We start from the raw sequence: 21,622 nt of genomic DNA, 5'->3' as shown, positions 1-21,622 counted from the left end.
TTAGCTACTCACAGGCACATAAGGACTTTCTTCCAAAAGGCGCGAGTAGACAAAGCTCACAAGCTTCAGGAAGAACATCTGAAAAAAAAAAACCTCGTGCTGTCATCACCACAGAATCCTATCATGTCATCACATGCAATAGAATCACCCTCTTCTTCACTGCATTTTGAACTTACTACTATATATAACACCCATGGCTTAAAGCAGTGCCTCCCAGACAGACAACCACCAACTGTCTAGGTAAGCACCTTTTAGCACATTTCTATTTTGACAAAGCCATAGCCATATCCAAAAGTTCTTTGGTGAATAACCAATACCAAGCTTAAAATCCATTTACATTTCTTTTTAGGGGTAAATGATCACAAAGGGCCAGACTAACTAAAAATCTAACTATGGGTACCTTCTTCGAGTGTTTTTAAGGCATGATCAAATCCTCCTGGGGCCTGCCACAAGCTATTTATCTATCCAGCAAGGCTACAGGCAATTCCCATGGTACTCCCTCCCACCCCTTCCTCTTCTCAGACATCTAAATGCATTCAGATTTATCCATGAGAAAGCTTCTCTAAAGAGCAAGTTCCATGTCTGAACCCTGGAATTAGATTATCAATAGTTCCTGACACAGACCAACTTGCAAAATCCAGCTGCAGACTACTGGTGACCCAAGCAGGAATGGTGCATAGTGCTACTAGAGCAGAAACATTGAGAGCTTTACAAAGAGAGCAGCACCATGCGAAGAGCCTGAGGGGAATGCTTCCATCAGGTTTACATAGATAGACATCTTCCGATTGTCTCACAACAATGAAGAAAACCTGGAAGTTGAATAATTATGATGGAGGAGAGCAACTCCAAGCCACCTTTTATGCTTCACAGGTTTCAACTAAACCATAAAGAACAAGAGGTTAAGCCTCCTGAAGTTCTGATAATTTTGTTACCTTGTTTGTATCATGATCAATCAATTTTGGTTTTGTTTTTGAATCCAGAGGTAGGTTACTTAATCCCTTATAAAACTATAAACACAGCTAAATCCTTTGAGGTTGATGGCCACACTAAGAGATAAATGAATCCTACACAAAGAACTCAATTAAAGGTTACTATTACATGTTAGCAACTGATGGGACTTTTTAAGGCAATGACAGGTCTGAAAATTGAATCAGAAAACTTGTTAATTTTGTTGCAGCTCTGGTTTTCCTAAAAAACAAACAAACAAACAAAAAACTTGAAAGCTCTGAAACTTAACTGCTGTTTAACACACACACACACCGTATTTCAGTAAATTCATAAAGAACACAGACGCAACACTAACCAAAAAGGAATTTGTCCTGCTGGAGCAGAAAAAAGTTTACATGAACTATGTTTTGGGGACTGTCAGGAACCACCATGTGTAATCCCATTATTTTGACACCTCAAAGTAAAGCCCATCACATCTTAGACTGCTGTCTCAAAATCTACATCTGTTAAAACCTCCACACCAAACCTAATCACACATTAAGGAAACAGCCAATGCTTGTAACAGTCTCAACGGAAAAAGTAGAAAGACAGGAATTAACATCAGAAGTTACAGAAGAAAGGTGGTTTTGTTTGTTTAAGACTTACTTTGAAGATGTCATCTTGTGCATGGCAATTGTTTGCAGCCGTCAACAAAAATAAATTCTTGCTGTTAACAGAAGTGATCGAAGAGGCAGACAACTTACAGTATTACTATGCTTTCTTGTGGATTTTAACCTCCACGCATTGCAATAAAAACGGTGACAGAAAGAAAACAAGATTAACTAATGGCCAGTCTAGAATAACGTGTCACTAGCTAACGGCTTCACTTACAAATCAATTGCCTGCACATTTAAATCATGTTAAGTACCCTCCTGATGGAACTCAAAAATCCAGCTACAGCTGAGAGGCTCCCCTTTGCCATCAACTTACTTCATCTTCACAACAGATTTCTTCTCAGACTTCTACATCAAAGCTAGCAATGTATCCAGACCACTTTTTGGTGAGAATTAGGAGAATTTTAACAACATAAACGGATGAAAAACGCTTGCATAGGCACATGATACTAGCATAGGCTAGTAGCACAGTGGCGTCTCCTTTGGCCTTGACTATACCATTCACACCTACTCAGAATGCTATAGCAAATGTAACTCTCCACACCAGCTCCTTTGACCAGATGAACACATCTTTATTTTCTTCTTGGGCTGTACAAGACAACATGAGGACCCACCTATCTCACACTCCTTCAAAATATGGCCTCAAAACCACTACTTTGTCACAATGAGGACTGTGGCAGCAGCAGTATGACTGGTGCTTGTTAGGTTGACAGAACTGCCCGGGTGAACACCATTCTTTCCTGCCTCTGGGGCCAAACAGAGCAGAATCCTTGGTCTGTGACTGGCCTCCTGGATTCTGCAATAAATATCTCCATTACTGCATAGAAGGGATACTCTAAAAGAAAGTGTATATTAAGTAAAAATAAGCTGTGACTTAGGATTTAGATGCCAAAGCAAACAAGATTAGTACTCCATAAAGAAAATAACTGAGTTATTTACCACTTTGGAGTTCTACCAAGTATTTGACATAACCAAGCTAAAGCCTAGGATTTTAGTATATTTTCATTACAACTTGTTTTTGAGTTTTGGGTCTCAGAATAGCACTGATTTTTTTGTAGAGGAAAGATGCAATCACTAATGCTTTTTCTCTACTTCTGGAGTAACACTTCTTAATCATTCCTTTTCACAACAGTAACCTTAAAAAAAAAAAAAAAGTATTTTGATAACAAGTTCCCTGTGCTTAGTGTTTCATACCAATTTTATGCTGGCAGACATGCCACATCATTCCAGACAGAGTTTATTTTCAAAATGGAAACCTATCAGGAAGGAATTTAGAGACTTACGTGCCCCAAATGAAGGGAAGACAGCTGACTCAGAAGTGGGAAGCATGCTATTACTATTTCATTCGCTTAGCTGGTAAAATGGCACTGGCATTACAAAATGTTTGAGGTCAGCTGAAGCACTCTATATATGAGGAACCATAAAGAATGCCATTAAGAATGAGGAGGAAGAATCTTTTCCTGGGACAAGAAAAAAAAAAAAAAACTTCAAGAAGCCTGTACGTGGCTGTTGGGACGGGAAGAACAAAAGGAAGGAGGAAGAATCTGGCACCTTTAATCCAGGAAAATATCAGAACTTCTGCAATTCTCACAAACCAAACAGGAATCACACAGTTACTATGGAAAAGGGGGAAGAGTCCAGTCAATTCTGTTTAAGAGATGGAAGTAAGGGAAATACCATGCCAAATGCAAGAGGAATTTGATTTGACAAAGGAGAATCCACATTTCAATTTAGTCTTTAAACCATGACAGGACACGGCAAGGGACATCTTTGGTTCCTTGTTTTTTCTTTACCTGGAAATAAGAAACCAAGCTTTCCCTCTGCTCTTCCCTGCAGTGATTTTAGTACTAAGTCAGAAAGCCAATTTATCATTTGTGTTAGCTCACCACTAAACAGCAGTGGCCATAATATAACCAAGTTCACCACACTCATGGAAGGAATCCTGTCAAAACTAGTACCATGCTGTTCAGTTTCAGAAATGGGGATTAAAACACCGCCAGTCCACAAGATCCTCAATTCAAGAAGAGAGGAAATTAAAAACTGCATGTTTAGCTCCCATCTGAGTCTAAAAGTTACAGAAGGTATACATACCACTTCACAAGGAAAGGGAACAGGAAGCCAGGGAAGAAAAGAGTCATTATGCTTAAATGGTAACATTTTCGTGAGGTTACACAGGCCAAATGAGTATATCCCAGAAAAATGTGAATCCAAGCCTGGGTAAAGAAACAGAAAGCAGAGTAAGTGACAGCAGACAGGAAAAAAAATGCCTTTGGAGAGCAAAGAGTATCAGACTGGAAAACATATCAAAATAATAATAAAAATCGTAAGAGCTAGTGCACAAAAATTGAAGGTTGCAATTAAATTTAATACTAACACAAGATAATAATAGCTGAAAAGGGAAAAATAGATTTCTTTGCAAGAGTCTCTCCCACACAGGATGCTTGCAAAAGATAAATTTGAGATAGACTAGGATGATCTACTGTCAGGACTGGCAAGTCTAATGAGAGATTTAAAAAAATGATTAATCAACAATAAGTCACCATGTCCCCACGATTTATGAGGGAATTAAAGAATGTAATGGCCAAGCAGATAACAGAAATATGTAATTCTCATTAAAGTGAGCTATTTCAGGAGAGGTACGAAGTGTTTGTAAAAACATGCTATAGGTGATATTAAATTAAAAAAAAAAAATCAGGGAACTTCAGTACTAGGAAAACTTGTTTAAAAGTATCCACACAAAACATTTGGATAACCTGATGATAGGTGTAACTGAACATAAACAGGAAATGGGGGAGGACACAGAATCACCTTTCTATACCCCACCCAAACCCACCATTAAATTTACCCATGCAGCTTGGAGCATATCAACTCAATTGCTTAAAACAACCTTACGTAGACTTACTAAAAAGTCCATTTTGTAGTTGTCTATAGGAAAAAGTTCCAAAGATTTGGAATTATAAGAATTTTATAAGAAAATTATAAGAAAAATATAATACAACTATACACATGCACACCCACTCCCCACCAATGAGAAGATGGAAGAAACTCAGAGGATCCATAAATATTTAAAAAAAAAAAGGCAAATTGAAGTCTGTGTTGACAGAAACAATACTGGACAAAGTTATCGGAAATTAACCGCTTTGTAAGTTAATTCTAGAGCTGTGGACCTGGCTAAACAGCAGAGCTGGGTTAATGGAAGGCTACTTCAGTTGGCTTGTTTGTATAAACCCATGTAAATTTGCTGCAAGCAAAACTGTCTACATGGTCAGAGGGGAAAAAAAAAGTCTCTTCCCTGATGGACAAAAGTCCTCAGCTGACAAAGTATCACCAGGAACAAGACTAGGGACAGCAATTTCATCACCAGCATGTTCTGGGTTCCAATCTGCCCTACATGTGATCTGCTGCAGCACCATCTCTTTCAGTGCAGATGCCTGGTGCCAAGCACATGCTTAACCCTGCAATATGGAAATACAAGCAGCCATACATCGACAGGAGCTCTGGCCAGCAGAACCTTTTCAATCTTGACATGACTCCACAATGATGATCCTGTTATCGCCATACTCTTACTTAAAGTAAATATAAAGAGCACTCAAAAAAAAAAAAGAAAAAAAGACTGAAGGTGTACAAAACATACAGTGTTATGATTAAAAAGAAGTCAGAAACACCACCTGGAGAGGAGTGGAAATACTGAAGTGAGTTTTAGGTGAAATCAACACCTTCCCCCAAGCAGCTGGCAGAGATGACACAAACAATTAACAAGTAAGGAAAATTAGAATTCCATATGACAACTCCAAACATATGACAACACCAGTACCATTTAAATAATATAAGAAAAATACAAAATACAAAAATTAGACAGGGTAAAAACAAAAATAGGCATTACTAGCCATCCATTTAATAACAGTAAAGAGATTTTTTTTTATTTTACTGAATAAGTATGATATAAAAGAAATGTTTTAAAGTTTTCAGTAGAAAGGGATAAGGCTTTCATTATTTAATTTCCTTCTTAAGCCCAAGTAATGATCAGAAATCACATGCCTATTCAATTAGATACACTAAAAGCTACTGAATGTGCAAAATTTGTCTGCCTTCTTTAGATAACTACAACCACTAAAGCCACGTACTCAGTGTTTCATGACGACCATGTATCTGGATCTTCTCGCTCCGTTATACATGACCAGTCCAAGAAAGCCTATCTGCAAGGCTGTTTTTCTCCCCTAGCTAATTAATTGCTTGTCCTTTTATATAAAACACCAAAAAATCATTTTGAATAAAAGCTTTATAAAACATACGCTGTTCTGGACACAGTGTGTACATCTGTTATATATCTGTGTACATGTCTATATAGACAGACAGTTCGTACGTGTATGGACTCATATGTGTGTGTGTTTGTATATAAAGCAAACATATACACACATGCATGCATATACATCCTGCCATTTTTAAAGGAAGAGCTTCCTCACAGAACTCAAATACTGAATTTGCCAGGTCACAGACAAGAAGAGCTTCCACTGGAGTACAGGGCTCTGTGAGATGCCAGCAGCCCAGCCAAGCCAATCTGAATGTACAGTGGCAAATGAACAGTCACTGTTAGGATTTTACATTAAAACGATGGTTCCGGCCTTAGTTTCCAGTAGACAAATCCATCTCACAAATACACTTCTGGCTGCCCCAGCAGAAAGACAAGCTTGGAAAGGAATTTCTTTGAGTTTCCATAATCCTCTTCAGACTGCCACGAGATGCAATGGGCATACCTGCACTGTGGGATACAGCAACTCCAGGGATACCCTCACCTGGCTTGTGGGCCAAGCGGCTGCAAAGAGGAGCAAGAGATGGGTCTCTGAAGCAAGAAGAAATTATTTGGCTGGAGCAGAGTAAAGCACCAAGCCAATTTGCCTTACTGACAAAACTCTGACTGCTGTTACCTGCTACAGAGACACACGCTGCACTGCCCAAGCTGGACAGAGCTCCACTGGTTTCAGTGGATCCACGCTAATTTTCTCTGTTTTCACTTTTGTTGCTACTGAACCTACTTCTTTTGGTCAACAAGGGGAATAGGGAGTTGGGAAGAGTCCAGAGTAAAGGAGAGAACAGTCCATAGAGTATTTTACTTCTAAGACTTATGTATCCAAAGGGCATGTAATTTAAGGTCTGTCATAGAAGCGAATGACCACCTAGGGCCTATGAAACAGCACAACAGATTTTTGGTCTGCTTCAAGCAAAACCTGACGAGGCTAGCTCATACAGCAAAACGGGCTACTTAAAAGACCATCCTCTGACTTCATCTCAGATGAAGTATGAACAGTCACAGAACTACCCCAGCAGCAGACTCAGGGCAGCAACTAGTGGCAGGGGCGCTGTGACCAGCAGCTGGACTCGGGAACCTTTTCTACTAGCACAGCTGCAGCAGGACACTGTCAATAGCCTTTACACTACTATTCTTCTGCTTTGTGTATTCAGATTAAAGCTCCCTGTGGCACTGACTAGTTGTCCTTGCAAAGCATTCACATCAATGGAAGCATGTAACAGAACCCAAAAATGTTAGATGACAAATCACAGGAGCCTGGGGAAGCTTGTACATTTGTACATAGTTAGAGGACATCAGCTTCTTGAGCTGGACATATCCTAATAGTGAACACAAGATTTGCCAACCTTTTTTTTTTTTTTTTAATAAAAGCTTATTTTCCATCTAGAGTAACTATATACATACCTGATTAAAAATAAACCAACACAAAATCCAACAGTAATTCACTGACAGCATGAAGAAAAATTCCGTTTCACAAAAAACAAACAAACAAAAAAACATTCTGTTTCACAACAGAAATGCATAGATAGGTCATTTTTCCCGTTCCTTCAAACCATCTCAGTTGCATTGAAAAACATGTATTTACGTGGATTTGGAAGTTTGCTATTTGAGGCCCATGTCTCTGAACCTTACAAGTTTCCAGCATGAAAATGTGGTCTGTAGGGCAACATTTTGAAACCAACTCTTTCTTAAATATTGACAAAGGCCTACTGATAAAGACAAAATATGTAAACCCATACAATATTACTCTCCCAACAGCCACCATGCATTCTAAACCAGCATATATAGATTGGAACATATATCTGCAGTTACACGAATTATAAACCAAAACACAGACTCAGGAAGGCAAAATGCACTACTCATTACTGTTTAAATCTTTAGAAATTATTTTCTAGATGCACAAATAATATTTACTATCATGACCTCACTGGAAGCTACCCCTTTCGCTATATTTCCTAAAATTTATCCTTAGACTTTTATCAAATGTTTTTTCCTCATACACAGAGAAAATAACTCTTTTGTTATCTGCTAGTACAAGCTCAGTATTACTAGCAAAAGCGGAATGACCCTATCCTGTTGTCATATTACAAATGTGTTTCCTGTGCTTTAAAAGGCTCATCATCATGTACAACCAATGCAGAACTTTTTTTTTTTTTTTGAATAGTTGTCACCTCCATTGCCTCCGCATTCTTCCTTTTTCCCCCTTATTAGCCCATAGGGTGCCCTTTTCCCACAGATGATCAATACCTCTTTTCCATTATTCCCTGTTCCTTACGTATGTTTCCCTTCTCTAGTATTTCCACAGTGACAGAAGTCGATGCTGATAGCACAGAGATTTTGGAACTGGACATACTGTTTGAAGCTTCAGCTGCAGAAAGTGATAAGCCTGAGCATTTTTCCCACTAATGCAACTTAACAGCATTTTGAGTAAAAGCAGAAGGCTCACAGCTCTGTCCACATGTATCAGAAGATAGTACTGTATTTTGAGTTAAACATTTAAACATAAGTCAGCCTATTTTACTACTGGTGGTGAAGCTGAAAGATGTGGTTGGTTTCATTACTTTACCTTCTTAATATCACAAAGCAGCTGATCTATTTGATGAGTGTCCCAACTCCAACCGCCCCCCAAAAAAGTAATACTATTTTCTAGCAATAGGTAGACTCCTCCAGCTGTGCTTTGATGTATAACAATTGACATTTGAAAGGGAGAGACCTCTGAAGTAGGAAGTTACACTTGCATGCTTTGCCAATATAAACAGAAAAAACAGGTAAATAAGTGATAAGTAGCTGACAAAGAATAAGGTTTGGCTGTATTGAAAAGTAATACCACAGATGGACCAAACATTAAACACTCAATAGAAATGCCTTACTTTGGTGGATATAATAATAAGATTTTTGTAAGCACACTTTATAATTTAGTTAAGTAAAGATACGTAAAAATATGTGACTACAAGGTATTTACTCCAGTATCAGACAGGTTCCAAGTCAGGGAAAGCATAACATTAAAGTGGTTTTTTGTTTGTTTGGTTTTTTTTGTTTTGTTTGTTTTGTTTTGTTCTCTCTTCCCTCCTCTCCTCCCCCCAGACCTCTAGCATCTACCACAGACATGAAGTTTGATTTTTTTTGTATGAAATTGAACTGAAGATAACATATGTCAATACTCAGTTATAAGTATTTGTTGCACATGTACCCATCCCAAAAAAACAAATGCTCACTTCAGCCCCTCGCCCCCGAATTATCAATGGAAAAATATATTTTTTTAGATTAATTGTCAAGCCATGAAAGACATTTTTCTGCCAAAGTAGATAGCCTCATCAAGGAAAGAGGGGGAAATAAATAAATCTAAAAATTGCAGGAACCTGGAAGCTTTTTAAAATTCCCCAAACACTGCATCTCTTTAAACTAGCATTTGCTAACAATGTCCCTCTACTCAGCTCTTTTTGTGCGCCTGTCACTCAGCAGCACGTAAGAACAGATAGTCCAGAAGCTTCCTGAAAGGACAAGAACTGAACCTTTAACCTGAACCGGCTCCTGCTTTGCCACCCACCCACCTCTCCTACAGCAGTAAATCCTCATCATTGACTGAAACAGTTAAAGTCAGTACTGAAAAGAATGTTCTGCTTATTTTAATACAAAATCTTGAAAATCTATGGCATGGCTCAATAAGAAAGATTAGACAATCATTGGTTGAACCCTCTCAAAATACCCTAAACTAAAAGAAAAAACCTTAGTTTTAAACGGCAGATGTATTCTCATGTAGCTATGCAGACATTTCATAGTCACTCTGCCATACTGGCTTATGTCTGGCTGTTTGAATAAAAATAGCTAATGTGCTTGCTCGTTACGCCATTAAATAAAGTGCACAAAGGAATTGCCAGTACTGTTTTTGTCCATTAAAGGCAATGGTCATTAATAGCTTGTATTTGTAGAAGGCTGTCAGAGGAACAGAATGCCTGAGCTTCCTCAACATTTTTCTGTAGGTTTAACCATACATTAGGCAGAAGGGGAAATGATACTGCACACTTCCTCATTCCAGCACAGGTCACACCTGCAGGAGAGCTGGCAAGTCACACAAACCTCAGTCAGAGAAAAAGATTCAAGTCCTATAAATTTGGGGGGGGGGGGGGGGGGGGGGGGGCAGAAAAAGGTGGGTCTCTCCATGGGAAGAGAGAATTTGCACATCTTGGCAAAATGTGCAATGATGTGGGTTAGTATTTCAACACTTTTTTTTGCCATCCTGACTAATGCCTCAAAGACATACGTGCGACTTGTATTACTATTCCTTCTCATCCATTTTATGCTTGAAGGAGTTAATTTTCAGCAATACTCTGAGAGGAAATAGGCAACAAATGGCCTAGTCACATAATCATGTCTGGGCTGGATGAACAGATTTTTCAGACATCTTCAAATAGGTCCACCTGGAAATCACAGCCAACATGCTCAATAAGCTACAGTGAGGAAACAGTCTGTGTCAACTGGATGGTATCCAAACATGGATCACCTAACAAGCAGAATGGAGGACTGGGAAGCTGACAGCATGCTCACAACATGTCATCCATGAGAAGTGGTGGATTTTCACCAGCTACACTGGAGACCCCACTCCACTGACAAGTAGAGAACAGAAAAAATATATGTAATCATACATATTCAGACAAGAAGTTACATGCAAGAAAGAGAGAGAGAGAGAGAAACAAACGAGGTGGCAGGGGATGCCCTATCTAGAAGAACACAGAATTTACCAGCCCTCATAAAGACTTTGCCTGTTTGCCTTCAGCTGCATGTCTGAGTGAGACAGGGAACTGTGAACCTAGAGACCAGTCATCACTGTTTACATCTCTCCAGTAAGACCTCAGAGTACTCATCATATAGAGTTTGAGAGGTTTTAAGAGATAGAAGTAGTGCAGGATTAGCTTGGGACAAAAGGGAAGAAGGCACTCAGTCCCATTGTGATGAGAAGAGACTCACCGTCAGCGCAGAACTCTGAACAGGCTCTGGCAAGAGATACTCTTTCACAGCCAATCCTCAATTTGGAGCATACCTGTCTTGCACCCAGGGATCTGTGAGAGGCAGAGGAAGCCCTACTAAAAGTGGTGACACCATTTGTCATCTGCTAATTGGGATTCAATCTAGCGTGAACCTTCAGACTTATTTGAACCCAATAATACATTAGTCTAATGCACTAAGATTAATGCTGTACTTTTTTGCTGGAATATTTTTCTTTGTTGCTCAAAAACTGGCAAAGCTTTATGAATCTTTCTTCAGACCAAGAAGTTTACTCTGCTTGCTCCCCTAGTTTTACTAGTAAGAAGCCTCAACCTAAATTCTCTTATTTTAGAAGGGTACTTCTGAGTACAACGGGGTTAGAAGAGAAACTTATCAGATTGCTCTGTCCCCCTCCAGCTCTGTTCCCTCCCAGTTTTCTGGAGTTTAAATAGCCTCCCATGAAACTGTCAGGAACAGCAGAGCTGGAAAGCAAGAGAAAACACTGATACACAAGCAACATTTTTAAAGAAAAAAACTATGAAATCCCAACACCAAAGCAGGTTCTCACCTGTAACCAAATACTTCTGGGAACCATATGGATGGTAGGTGCCATACTCACTCCAGACAGTATTAATACAGTGACTGGAAAATAATCCCATGCCCATTCTTAAGGGGAATATGTTCTCGGTGCTTATCCACCTTTGAAATTATGACTTGTTTCAGTAGTGAGATGGCATGCTTGAGAAAGGCCCTCTGAAGTGTAGTTCAAACTTCTTGGATGTATTTGGAAGCTGGTGTTTAGAAGATGGATGGCTTCCATGCTCAAAGGACTACATATGCCTAGTGAAATATGCACTATCAAGAAAGTCATTCTGCAAGCACGATCTTGCAGGTAGAAACCCAAGTCCTGACATGGCATTTGAGTCTTTAAAGTCTGAGGTGAATGATTCTTACTCACATAAGCAATCAAGAAGCAAAAACATTTGGGTTATTAAAAGTGTAGTGTTTATAGCCCTAACATTATGAATTATTCTGCCTTCAAACATGCTTTACTAGGAGTTCAGTAGGAGCACAATGTAGTAATGCATCAATTTTATCTGGAATACTGTTGGGGGAGGGAGAGTTGCTCTCCTATTTTGAGAGTAACATCTATGCTACACATGCAGTGCCAAAGCCTTCTAATCCAACAGGCTGAATACATACTAGTTATTGAAACTCAAAAACGTGTGCACAAAAGGAATTTCATACAATTAGTCTCTGTTGTCCTCCTCAATTTATGCTCTCTGTAAAGTTCTCATTCCAATGTTGCTACATTACACACTCAGATCCATCTTTTTGCCTCCCACAATGACTTTAGTTATGTAAAAGCATTAACACAAGCAGGCAAGGATGTAAAAAAAAAAAAAAAGCATTTGCACAAAACACTGATCTGTCATCCAGTACAACAGGCTCATTTCATAGATTAATATAGCAAAGCAAAATCGCATGAAGCCTAGTGAAAACAGATGACACTGTTTTAGTCTCAGTACTGGAAACCCTGGTTTAGTCCCAGTATTAGAAAGCTTGTATCACGATTTCTGCTAAAGAAAATTGTAACAGAACACAGTTATAAAAAAAATTTTCACACTAATGTAGCAGGCTATCACTCTGAATACCATGTATAAAAATCTTTAAGAAGAAAAAGATTACATTCATTCTCAAATAATAAGAAGCTTTGTACACCTCCACTTGTACATCTTTATTTGCTGAACATCTTACAGAAGTTTATAACTGAAGCTTGAGACAAAATGTGACCATAAACTTATCTGAGGAGGTCTGTGCAAAGAATTGATCCTAATTTCTGAGAACTTGTACTACATGGGGCAAAATTACCTGAAAGAATATGCCAAGGAGACGCTTCCTACTGGCTAGGTATGGCCTATATTGTGACAAACAAAGAGCAGAGATAGCAGACTTCATCTCAATGAAGGACCTTGTTTCAGCAGTGCTGTTCGCATATTCATGCAGCACAGATATTATGGCTTCGCACAGTGCCCGAACAGCAAGGCCGCAGCACAGGAGCAGGGGCAGGTCTGTCACAGACCGGGTCACTACACCTCCCTGCAGCCTGTCACTGAGGCAGCACTCCTTCCCCTCTTTCCTAGCCTGCCCAATTATTAAGTTTTGTTTTTTCATCTGCAGAAGCATTTCATAGGGACACAAAATGGAAAGACGCCAGTTTTCCCAGAGCCAATTCTGAGTAGGTCAGTCTTGGCTCAGCAGCAGACTACACAGCTCAGCAAAAGGAAACACAAGGCCTTGAACTCAGGCCCATCTTCCCTCCCGTCCTCCATACACACACCCAGGATGCAGTTTTGCTTTCATCGCTGAGGAATAGTAATTCACTGGTGGTCAATATCATCTCCACTGGAGACTATGACAGCTGCCAACAGGCCCTAACCATAAGCAAACCAAGAACTGCTCTGATTAAAACTATACAAACCCTGAGAGGAAGATGCCAAACTTTACCATTGATGCGTATTTTTGGCCTCCTTCAAGTGTTATGGGAAGTTCCAGAATAACTATAACGGAGATGGCTTACTTGGAGCTGCCAAGCTAATACCAATCTAAGGGTCAGATAAGGCAAGGAAAGAAGTGGTAACTTCAACTCCCCTGGTCTGATGGCATTCTTTGGCCGGTAGCAATACTGCAGTAGTTGGGGCATCTCAGCTTCTAGCTTTGCTTCCTCAGCCTCCAGAGCCAGTTTCTTCTCAGTTAGCTTTGACATCAGGGCAGTGATACTATTTATTAAACCAGGAATACATGAAAAAGAAAAAAAAACACACCTGAGGATAGGGTTCCTCAGATAACCAGTAGGAAGCAGCCTGAAGTTACAGTGTTCACTTCCCCACTACACCAATGACCTTCGGTATGGCTGGCTTTAGCCCAGGCAGGTGCCCCGACACACACTGCCAGGCAACCCATTGCCCATGTCTTCCGATTTCTTCAGAAAGTAGAAGCCACGTATGCAATTGACAGCCCTCGAGAATGCCACATTGCCCTTTGCTTGTAAAAAGGTACACCATACAAATCAGAAAAACATTACTGATATTTAAAATGCTGATACATAAGTACTGATATTTTAAATGCTCTACAGAATCTCTCCATGTCACTACACAAGATACAGAGGCAACGTGTAAGGAATTGAAAGGAGAGAGAACATACCATTCAATGCATCAGGGATAACTTTCCTATTACCCAGAAAAACAGATTCTTGATGATTCTTCTTAAATAACACACAAACATGCTATTACACAACCATGGACAAAGTTCTACAAGACTGCAAGAAATTTTTAGTCATTTGATCAGCTTAACAACAAAGCTGTAAGGACAGCCACAGGATATACAGGCCAAACCCTGGGTTCTTCCTGGGAGTTGAATGAAAGAAAAAAAAAAAAAAAAAAGGACAAAAGAAAAAGGGAGGGATGTGCCACTCTTTCCACCCCTCGTCCTTTGACAATACCTACTCTATGCAATCTGTCTATTAAAGATTGTCAGCATGTCAAGAACAACCTTGATGCTTTCCTGACTGTTCTTGCGTCATCATGACTTGCTTTTCTTGAGGAAACAGTGTTTCAGCTGTACTTAGTGCATTTCTTGGAAAATGTGTTTTACAAACAATGAATATTTCTGAATAGGTCTGGGGAGTAAAGAGATGAACGTTGGGAAAAAAAAATTGTGTGACTGAGCAAGGCCCGTGCTCTGCAAATAGCTCTTACTGCACAACACATTAGAACCTGAAGACCAAGGCAAGTAACAAAAACCAGTGGCTAATGTGCCTTTTCAGCATCTAGCAGAGAGCCTGAGTTCACCCTCCAAAGGTTTCCTCAGGCCCACCCGCTCACTGATACTCATCATACAGGCAGAAGCACAGCAGAGCCGCTCACTCTATCCCGTCTCTAGCAATCCTCTACGACTTCGTTCCCCCAGACTGCAGCTCATTGCTGTGCACATGCAGGCACAGGCCTCCAGGGCAGTGTGATCTGGCCAAGGAAGGTGCAGGGCACATGGCAGATGCATCCACAAGTCTGCCCACAGACCTGCGAGTGGACAGCGCTGGCCTGGGAGACGGACCTCCTGGTGAAATCCATTTAACACATTCCCAAAGAGCTTCTGCCAATACCGTTCCTATGGCCAGTGAAGTTATTCTAGCTAAAAGCAAACATCCCTGTTAGGCTAGCTGACTTTGCTGAAAGAAGACCACGCATTTTATAGAAACAAAGATAAATTGAGCTCATTTTCTCCTACAGAAGTTGTTCTGGTGTGACTAAAGCTGATTCTGTTCCATTATATCTGCTTAGGTAGCTAACAAAATGAGACCTACTGGAGCAGGAACATATTTATGTATCTTTAAACAATGTAATGAGATTTTAAATGCTTGGTTGGGCTTTCTGGACTTTTGCGCACACATTAAATCATAAAACATTTCGTGCCTACCACCTCTAACTACCACAAGAACTGGCAACTTCTCTGCTGCTTTTACTTATTTGCACATTTAAAGGGAGACATTGAAATTGTGTGTTAAGATAGACTGAAGCACTATTGTATTAAACAAGCATAATGAACAGAATTCATAACACCTCAAACATTTTTATAGATTTGTTTCTAACAATATTTATAAGCATATTCAGTAAATGCATGATTTACTTTTGAATATCGCTATTCTTTATATCTTCAGTGACTAAAAACTAAAGCTAAAAATACTTATACAAACCCCTGTTGCATACTTCCTCCACATTCAAACAGAAACCCCCAACCAACCAACATAAACAACTGGGATGAATGCTTCAATTTCCAATGGGCAGCAAGATGAATGCCATAAAAAGAAATTAAGACTTACTATTTTTCCACCTCCCCTCAAAACACAAGAGTCTAAACCAACCCCTGTTTGGTCATTTGTGACTTCGTAAGTTCTGTATCTACCAAACCACATGCTGCCAGGAATAGCACAGATCTTAAAGTTAGGAATACAAAATCGTTTGGGGGTTTCGGATTTTTTTTAAGGTCATTGAAAGAACCCCCAAAACACATTCCTGCAAGGAGAAACAGTTAAAACTGATTTTAGCTTTAAAAAGGTGCTATTTATTCTATTTATTCTGCTGGGTATACACAGAATGTTTGAACAAAAAAAGTTAGTCATAGCTCAGACAATACAGCTTACTATGACTACACCCTTCACTTATAGGAAAACCAAAAGATCGATTTCTGTTTCAACCAACTGAAACAGCAGAAGAATAAAATAACTTCTCCTTGGTTTTGTTTTCTAAAAGACACCTTTCCATCTGACACGTAAGAAAATGGTTTGGGCCGCTGAAAAATCCTGCCACTGACCAGGCTTTGCAACAGGCACATCCCATACACCTTGTTCTGCACACACTGTGTGTGCTGAGCTCATCATCCCTCCCTGTGGCTTCTAGGGGGGGAAAAAAAATAAAATAAAGGCAGATGAGGGGATCTGTCAGGCTGCGTACCAGCACAAGCCATGGAGTTACAAGTTTACGTGATCACACTGTCAGGTTAACAATTTGCAGCTTGCTTCACCCTTAGACTCCACAGCAGCCTCCATTTTGTCAGCTGCCTCAATTTAAATGTTTCCCAAGCCCAGCTTAGCACTTCAGGTTTCTTCGGGAGTCCTTCGGGGCTTTAAAGCATCCTCGGCTGCTGGCGGCGGTGCAAGGCAAACTGGACGCCGGTGCGTTTGCCCAGCTCAGAAACACGGCCGCACATATCCAGCCTCATCCACACATCCCCAGCCACCCTCCCAAGGTGATTTCGGCGCACGGCGAGAAAGCCGGGGGTCTGCCCCGTATCCCTGCCTGCCCTTCTCCCCTCCCCGGGGCAGCCCCTCGCCCCTCGTCCCCTCCTCTGCGCCACGGGGCAGGTGGACGCGCCCCTGCCCGCGGGGTCCCGGCCGGCCCCGATGTTGGTGAAGCCGGGCTGCGGCAGGCCGGTGCCCCCCTGTCCCCCTCAGCTCCCTCTCCTTACCATCGGCGGGGACAGGAGGAGGAGGAGGCCGGAGCCTGCCCGTGCGGGGCACCGACCTGCCCGCGGCTGGCGCTCTCCTTCGGAGGTGAGGGGGCGGCGAAGAAGGGCATGGGAGAGGAGGGCAGGCAGCGGGAACCCTCCCTCACCTCCCTCCTCCTCCTCCTCCTGGCCCTGCCCCCCAACCCCCCCTGCCCCGCGGGGCTGCCCCGGGCCGGGGGTTCCGGCGGCGACCCTTGCGCTCCTCCCGGCACTTACTGTCGCACCCCCCGTCTGTGTCTGTCTGTCTGTCTGCCTCGGGTCTGTCCCCGCGGCGGGGATAAAAGTTGCCACCAGCCTCTCTCTCTCTCCGTTGCCGCCAGAAAGCAACTTTTTGTCTCCTTCCAGCCGCTGGGAAAGCGCCTCTTTCGCCTTCTTCGAGTCAAAAATAACAGCAATTTAAAAGGAAAAAAAAAAAAAAAACGCTACTCTGGTCTTTTTAAGAGGGGGAAGCATGAAGGCTGAGGGAAGAGGAGAAGGAAAAGGAAACATTTGGAGCTTTTTTTTCTCGTCTTCTCCCCCCCCCCTTCCCCCCCCAAGATGGCTTGAGAGAATTAAAAAGGGACAGCTGGGGGGGGGGGGTTGGAGATCGGGAGGGGAAGAAAGTTTGGGGTTGGTGGTGAGGTTTGGTTTGGTTTTGTTTTGTTTTTTAATTTTTTTTAAGCCTCCTGTTCCTGAAAGGAACCAAACAATTCCTAATAAATGGGTAGAGCAAACAGACCCGAGGAGGAGGAGGAGGAGGGAGAGAGAGAAAAGAGTTTTGCTGGTCAGTAAACTTCAAGCTGCTGGGATGAGGTCATTGGTGTAAAAATAAAGCGATGGCGTCATTTGAAACCAATCCCAGTGAATGAACTCAGCCGGGAGGGGGGGACAGGGAGCCGGAGGAAGGGGGAGACAAGCCCCGGGAGGCGGTCCGCCAGCCACGGCCCAGCACACCCGGTCCCGGGCCGGGCCGGGGTAGCTCCGGCTGCCGTGCTGTCACCGGGCCGGTGGCTTGGGGGCGGAGGCCTGGACACGCGTCCGCTGCCCCCGGCCTCCCGGCCGAGCTGCGGGGCCGGCCCCTAGGAGGAGCCGAGGCCGCCGAACGATTCAAACGGGCTGCCGCCGCCTGCCCGTCCACCCGGGCCGGCCCGGCCCGGCCCGGCCCGCCCCGATGGGCCGGCGGGGACGGGGCAGGCGCCGCGATCACCGGCACCGGCTGCGGTCCCTTCCCTCACAGCCCGGGCCGGGCCCCGTGGTCGCCGGGACGGGGAGAGAGGGACGGCTTCGTCCCCCTGTGTCCCCAGCCCCAGGGGTGTCGTGGGCCTGCTCCCGCCGGGCCCGGGCCCGCGGCAGAGCTCCGTGGCAAGTTGAGGGCTATCACCCCTGTTAGATTAAAAACAGTACTGTAAGACCAACAACGTGAGGAAAATAAAAGTGAAATCTAAACATTTAGACACGCAGAAACATAATTACTTTGTCTAAGGCATTTTTCATTCTGGCTAGTACTGGTTTTAACTAACATCCTGCACTTGTGCCATTCAGGGATTTGATGTGTGGTCCCAGTCTTAGGTAAGTATTCTTCTGCAGATGTTCCCCCACTTGGGGGAAGGAGAAATAACCAAAATCATTGCAATCATCTGCCAGTTCTGCTGGGGGCACAAGACATCTTACATGTCAGAATTCAGACTCTGGTCAGTCTTCTCTGCTGGCCTTTGAGTCCCTCGGCCCCATACCCTTAGAAGACATCAGGATAAACAGGATTAACCCTATAGGTCCTTACACTCTGGTGGTCATCTGTTCAAACAAAGCACCTTTGGAAAGGTGTACGCTTATCACTCACGAAAAAACATGTTGTGTGATTGGTATTTTGGGAAGCAGGCTACTCTACAGAAATAATGCGGTGGTGGTCTCAAAACTGGTCTCTGTCAGGCACAATTGGCCAAGAACCACCTTGACAAAGAACTTATTATTAAGAAGCTATGCATGAACTGCCTCAAGAATAGTTCTTGCTAGCACTCATACCAAACAGCGGTGTCCTCTCCAAGAGAGTGAAAAATGCATGGAAGAGAGAGAAGTCAGTCCCAAGACAGAGTCCCAGTCTCTGTAAGACACTGACCAAAGAAAGAGCAAGAGCTGTGCAGACATTGTGGTAAGGCATAGGTGCACTTACTGTTTTGCACATGTGTATCTTATAGAGCTAAAGAGCAGTTTTGCTTTTTGCCTCAAGTAACCAGTGGCCCCAAAGATACTTTGTGCAGCCCCCAAAATGCCCACAGTATGGAAAGTGTGCACAGTTGGCTAGTGGTTAATGGGTCTACAAGTGACCCATTTCTACAAAGGAGAGCAAAGAGCGTGCCAGAGAAACTCAAGGCCAAAGCCAATGCCCCAGCTCATTCATACCAGAGAAGTGCAAGAACAAATAGTTCCAGCAAGATTATCCTCACAAATAGAAGTGGGGAGCACAAGAAAGGGATGCATGCTGAAGAAGAAAGACATTCGAATTCTCTCTTCCTTTTTATCATCTAAACCTGGTAATGTGTTATATAAGTGGTTTTGTTGTTGTTGATTGTTGTTTTTTTAAATGGGGAAACTGAAAAAGTTTCCTAATGGCAAAATTGTAAGCATAAAAAAGCTTTGTTTTGTTTTGTGTTTGTTCTTTTTTTTTTTTAACATTGTTTTGTGTTTGTTCTTTTTTTTTTTAACATTTTTGTTTGTGGCTTAAAAAGGATATTTACAGAAAAGTCTAGAATGGCAAGTTAAAGCTTTTCCAACACAGAATCAGGATTTCTTTTGATTAATATAATAAAAGGTGTGACTAAACCACAGATATATCATGATTAACTCCTGCAGGCTGAGGTAAGACACAAAGAGAAGTAGTCTGGAGGGCTGAAATGCGGCAGCATCTGATCTCGCTTCATTAAGATTAAAGGCCACTCTCTTTACCTCCTCTATGCAGCAGGCGAAGTGTGCACATGTTGACAGTTAGCGTGGCTCAGCCAGCAGGTGGTCACCCATGAAGGAGCAGTAATTCGTTTACATGTCAGTCTAACTTCAGCCTAATTTTTTTTTTTTTCTTGAAAGTCTTTCTTACCTCCCTACCACTTGCACAGCAGTCTCCTGGAAAGGTTTGAAATGCAGTCACAAAACAGAGAGCAGGCCTTAATGTTGTAAACATTTCAAGCTGCACACCTGAATCATCTGCCTGCGAGAGGGAGTGCCTGGCTTCGCTAGTCCCTGGTTGCTGACCTTCCCTCCCCAGCTTTCTGAAGTTTTACTAAGTGTCTGGCAATGGATTTTATCTGCCTCAGAACACATTCACAGCCCCTTTCTGGCAAAGCAATGCTGAAGGAGTTAATGCTAATGTCCCTTTTCTGTGTCTGGTTATCAAGCTCAGGAGGTAAGAGGACTTGAAGTGTCCGTGTGAGGTAAAACAAGGGCAAAAGACATGATAGTGACTATCCAACGGACCATACAACAGCTTTTGAACTTTGACAAGCCTGCATGCCCCACATTCTGCTTCTGGCAGGCGTGACTCTAAGTGCGTCACTGTGTGCTGCCCCTATCGCTGGAGAGCTGGGGAGGGGAAACAGATGGCTACTTTTGAGAACTGGAGGTTATACACCTAGTTTATAAAGGTTTCTATTTGTTTATGGGTAAAAGCCAGCATGTCTGACTTCTTGTTCCTTTTCCATTTAATGGATTTTGTGACACTCCACTTGGTTAATCAGTTAGCAGTGATTAAACAAGGGAAAGATGACAGTCCGAATGACATCATCTTTTCTGCACAGTGGAAAGGAGTGGTTTTCCAGAGGAACCTCTTGCAAAATAAGCGAGAACTGAACTTAAAGCACAGAATTTACCATGCTTTAAAATCCCTGTGTGGGTACTCACTTCCTCCACAGCTTGAAGTTGGGTTGCTGAAGAGGTTACTAGTCCCAGCCAACTGCCCAGTGACTGTCACTGCTATTTTCTGCTGGAGGTTACTGCCACTCCTACCTATCTGCAAGCTATTCAGGCAGTTTGCTCCCAAAATTTGTTTTGGCCAAAGTCAACCAGAAGAGCTTAAGCAGTTTAAATAGTAGATGTCAGCTGAACTGGTTTGTTTTGGCTGAAATGGTTTCGGGGAAACCCAAGTCAGCAGATGGGAAGTGAAGTGATGACCTTTTTACAGACAGCATCAGAGCCGTGGTGTAGTTTGGCTTAATCTACTTTCAGAGCAGACTGCTATACCAGACATAGCTGCTACAGACAGCTCTTGAAGGTATTTAAAAATAGAAGGGTTGCTGAGATACCTACATTGAAACATTCGTAGCATTTTTAGATACCACTAGCTTTGCTGGCATAGAGAATAGGGTATGGCAGTTGGAGCAGTGAGGGTTTGTCAGAGAGCAGCAATGAGAACATGAGAATTAGAAGAATGGAAACCAGTAGGAATAGAAGATGGAAGACAGAGTGAGGAAAAGAACAGCAGAGAAGAGTTTGCACTTGGAGATCAGCAAATTGATCAGATGGAAATCACAGAGCTCAGCGTAAAGGAGAGAAATTTGAGTAGTGTGAAAAATGCAAGCATCAGAGACAGAGGGTGCAGAGTAGCAATGCTTAGGGGAAAACTGAGTTGAGAACAACTTATATCTCCTCATTTTTCCTTTCCATGTGTGCATCAGACCTGGGGCAGCTCTATTCCTCCAGA

At 42.2% G+C, this 21,622-nt stretch overlaps 1 protein-coding gene across 13 annotated transcripts in view; it reads right to left on the bottom strand.

Annotated features, from left to right (window-relative positions):
- Positions 1-21,622, bottom strand: part of DUSP16 (dual specificity phosphatase 16) — a 73,021-nt gene that overhangs the window by 50,104 nt on the left and 1,295 nt on the right. For 3 of the 13 annotated variants that reach the window (XM_080572878.1, XM_080572888.1, XM_080572890.1), the window contains exon 1: positions 16,915-17,084. The exons of 2 other annotated variants lie outside the window; for them this stretch is intronic. The gene's annotated coding sequence lies outside the window, so the exon portion shown is untranslated. Of the gene's footprint in view, positions 1-12; positions 79-3,692; positions 3,815-16,914; positions 17,085-17,169; positions 18,678-21,622 lie in introns of those variants that run through there. 8 more of the 13 variants (XM_080572889.1, XM_080572879.1, XM_080572880.1 and 5 more) reach the window with 6 other exon arrangements.

Source organism: Anser brachyrhynchus (genome assembly GCF_964034855.1).
Source record: "Anser brachyrhynchus genome assembly, chromosome: 1".
In the NCBI taxonomy this organism is placed as follows: domain Eukaryota; kingdom Metazoa; phylum Chordata; class Aves; order Anseriformes; family Anatidae; genus Anser; species Anser brachyrhynchus.
Note: the sequence above shows the minus strand (reverse complement) of the source record. Positions and strands in the feature narration are given on the sequence as shown.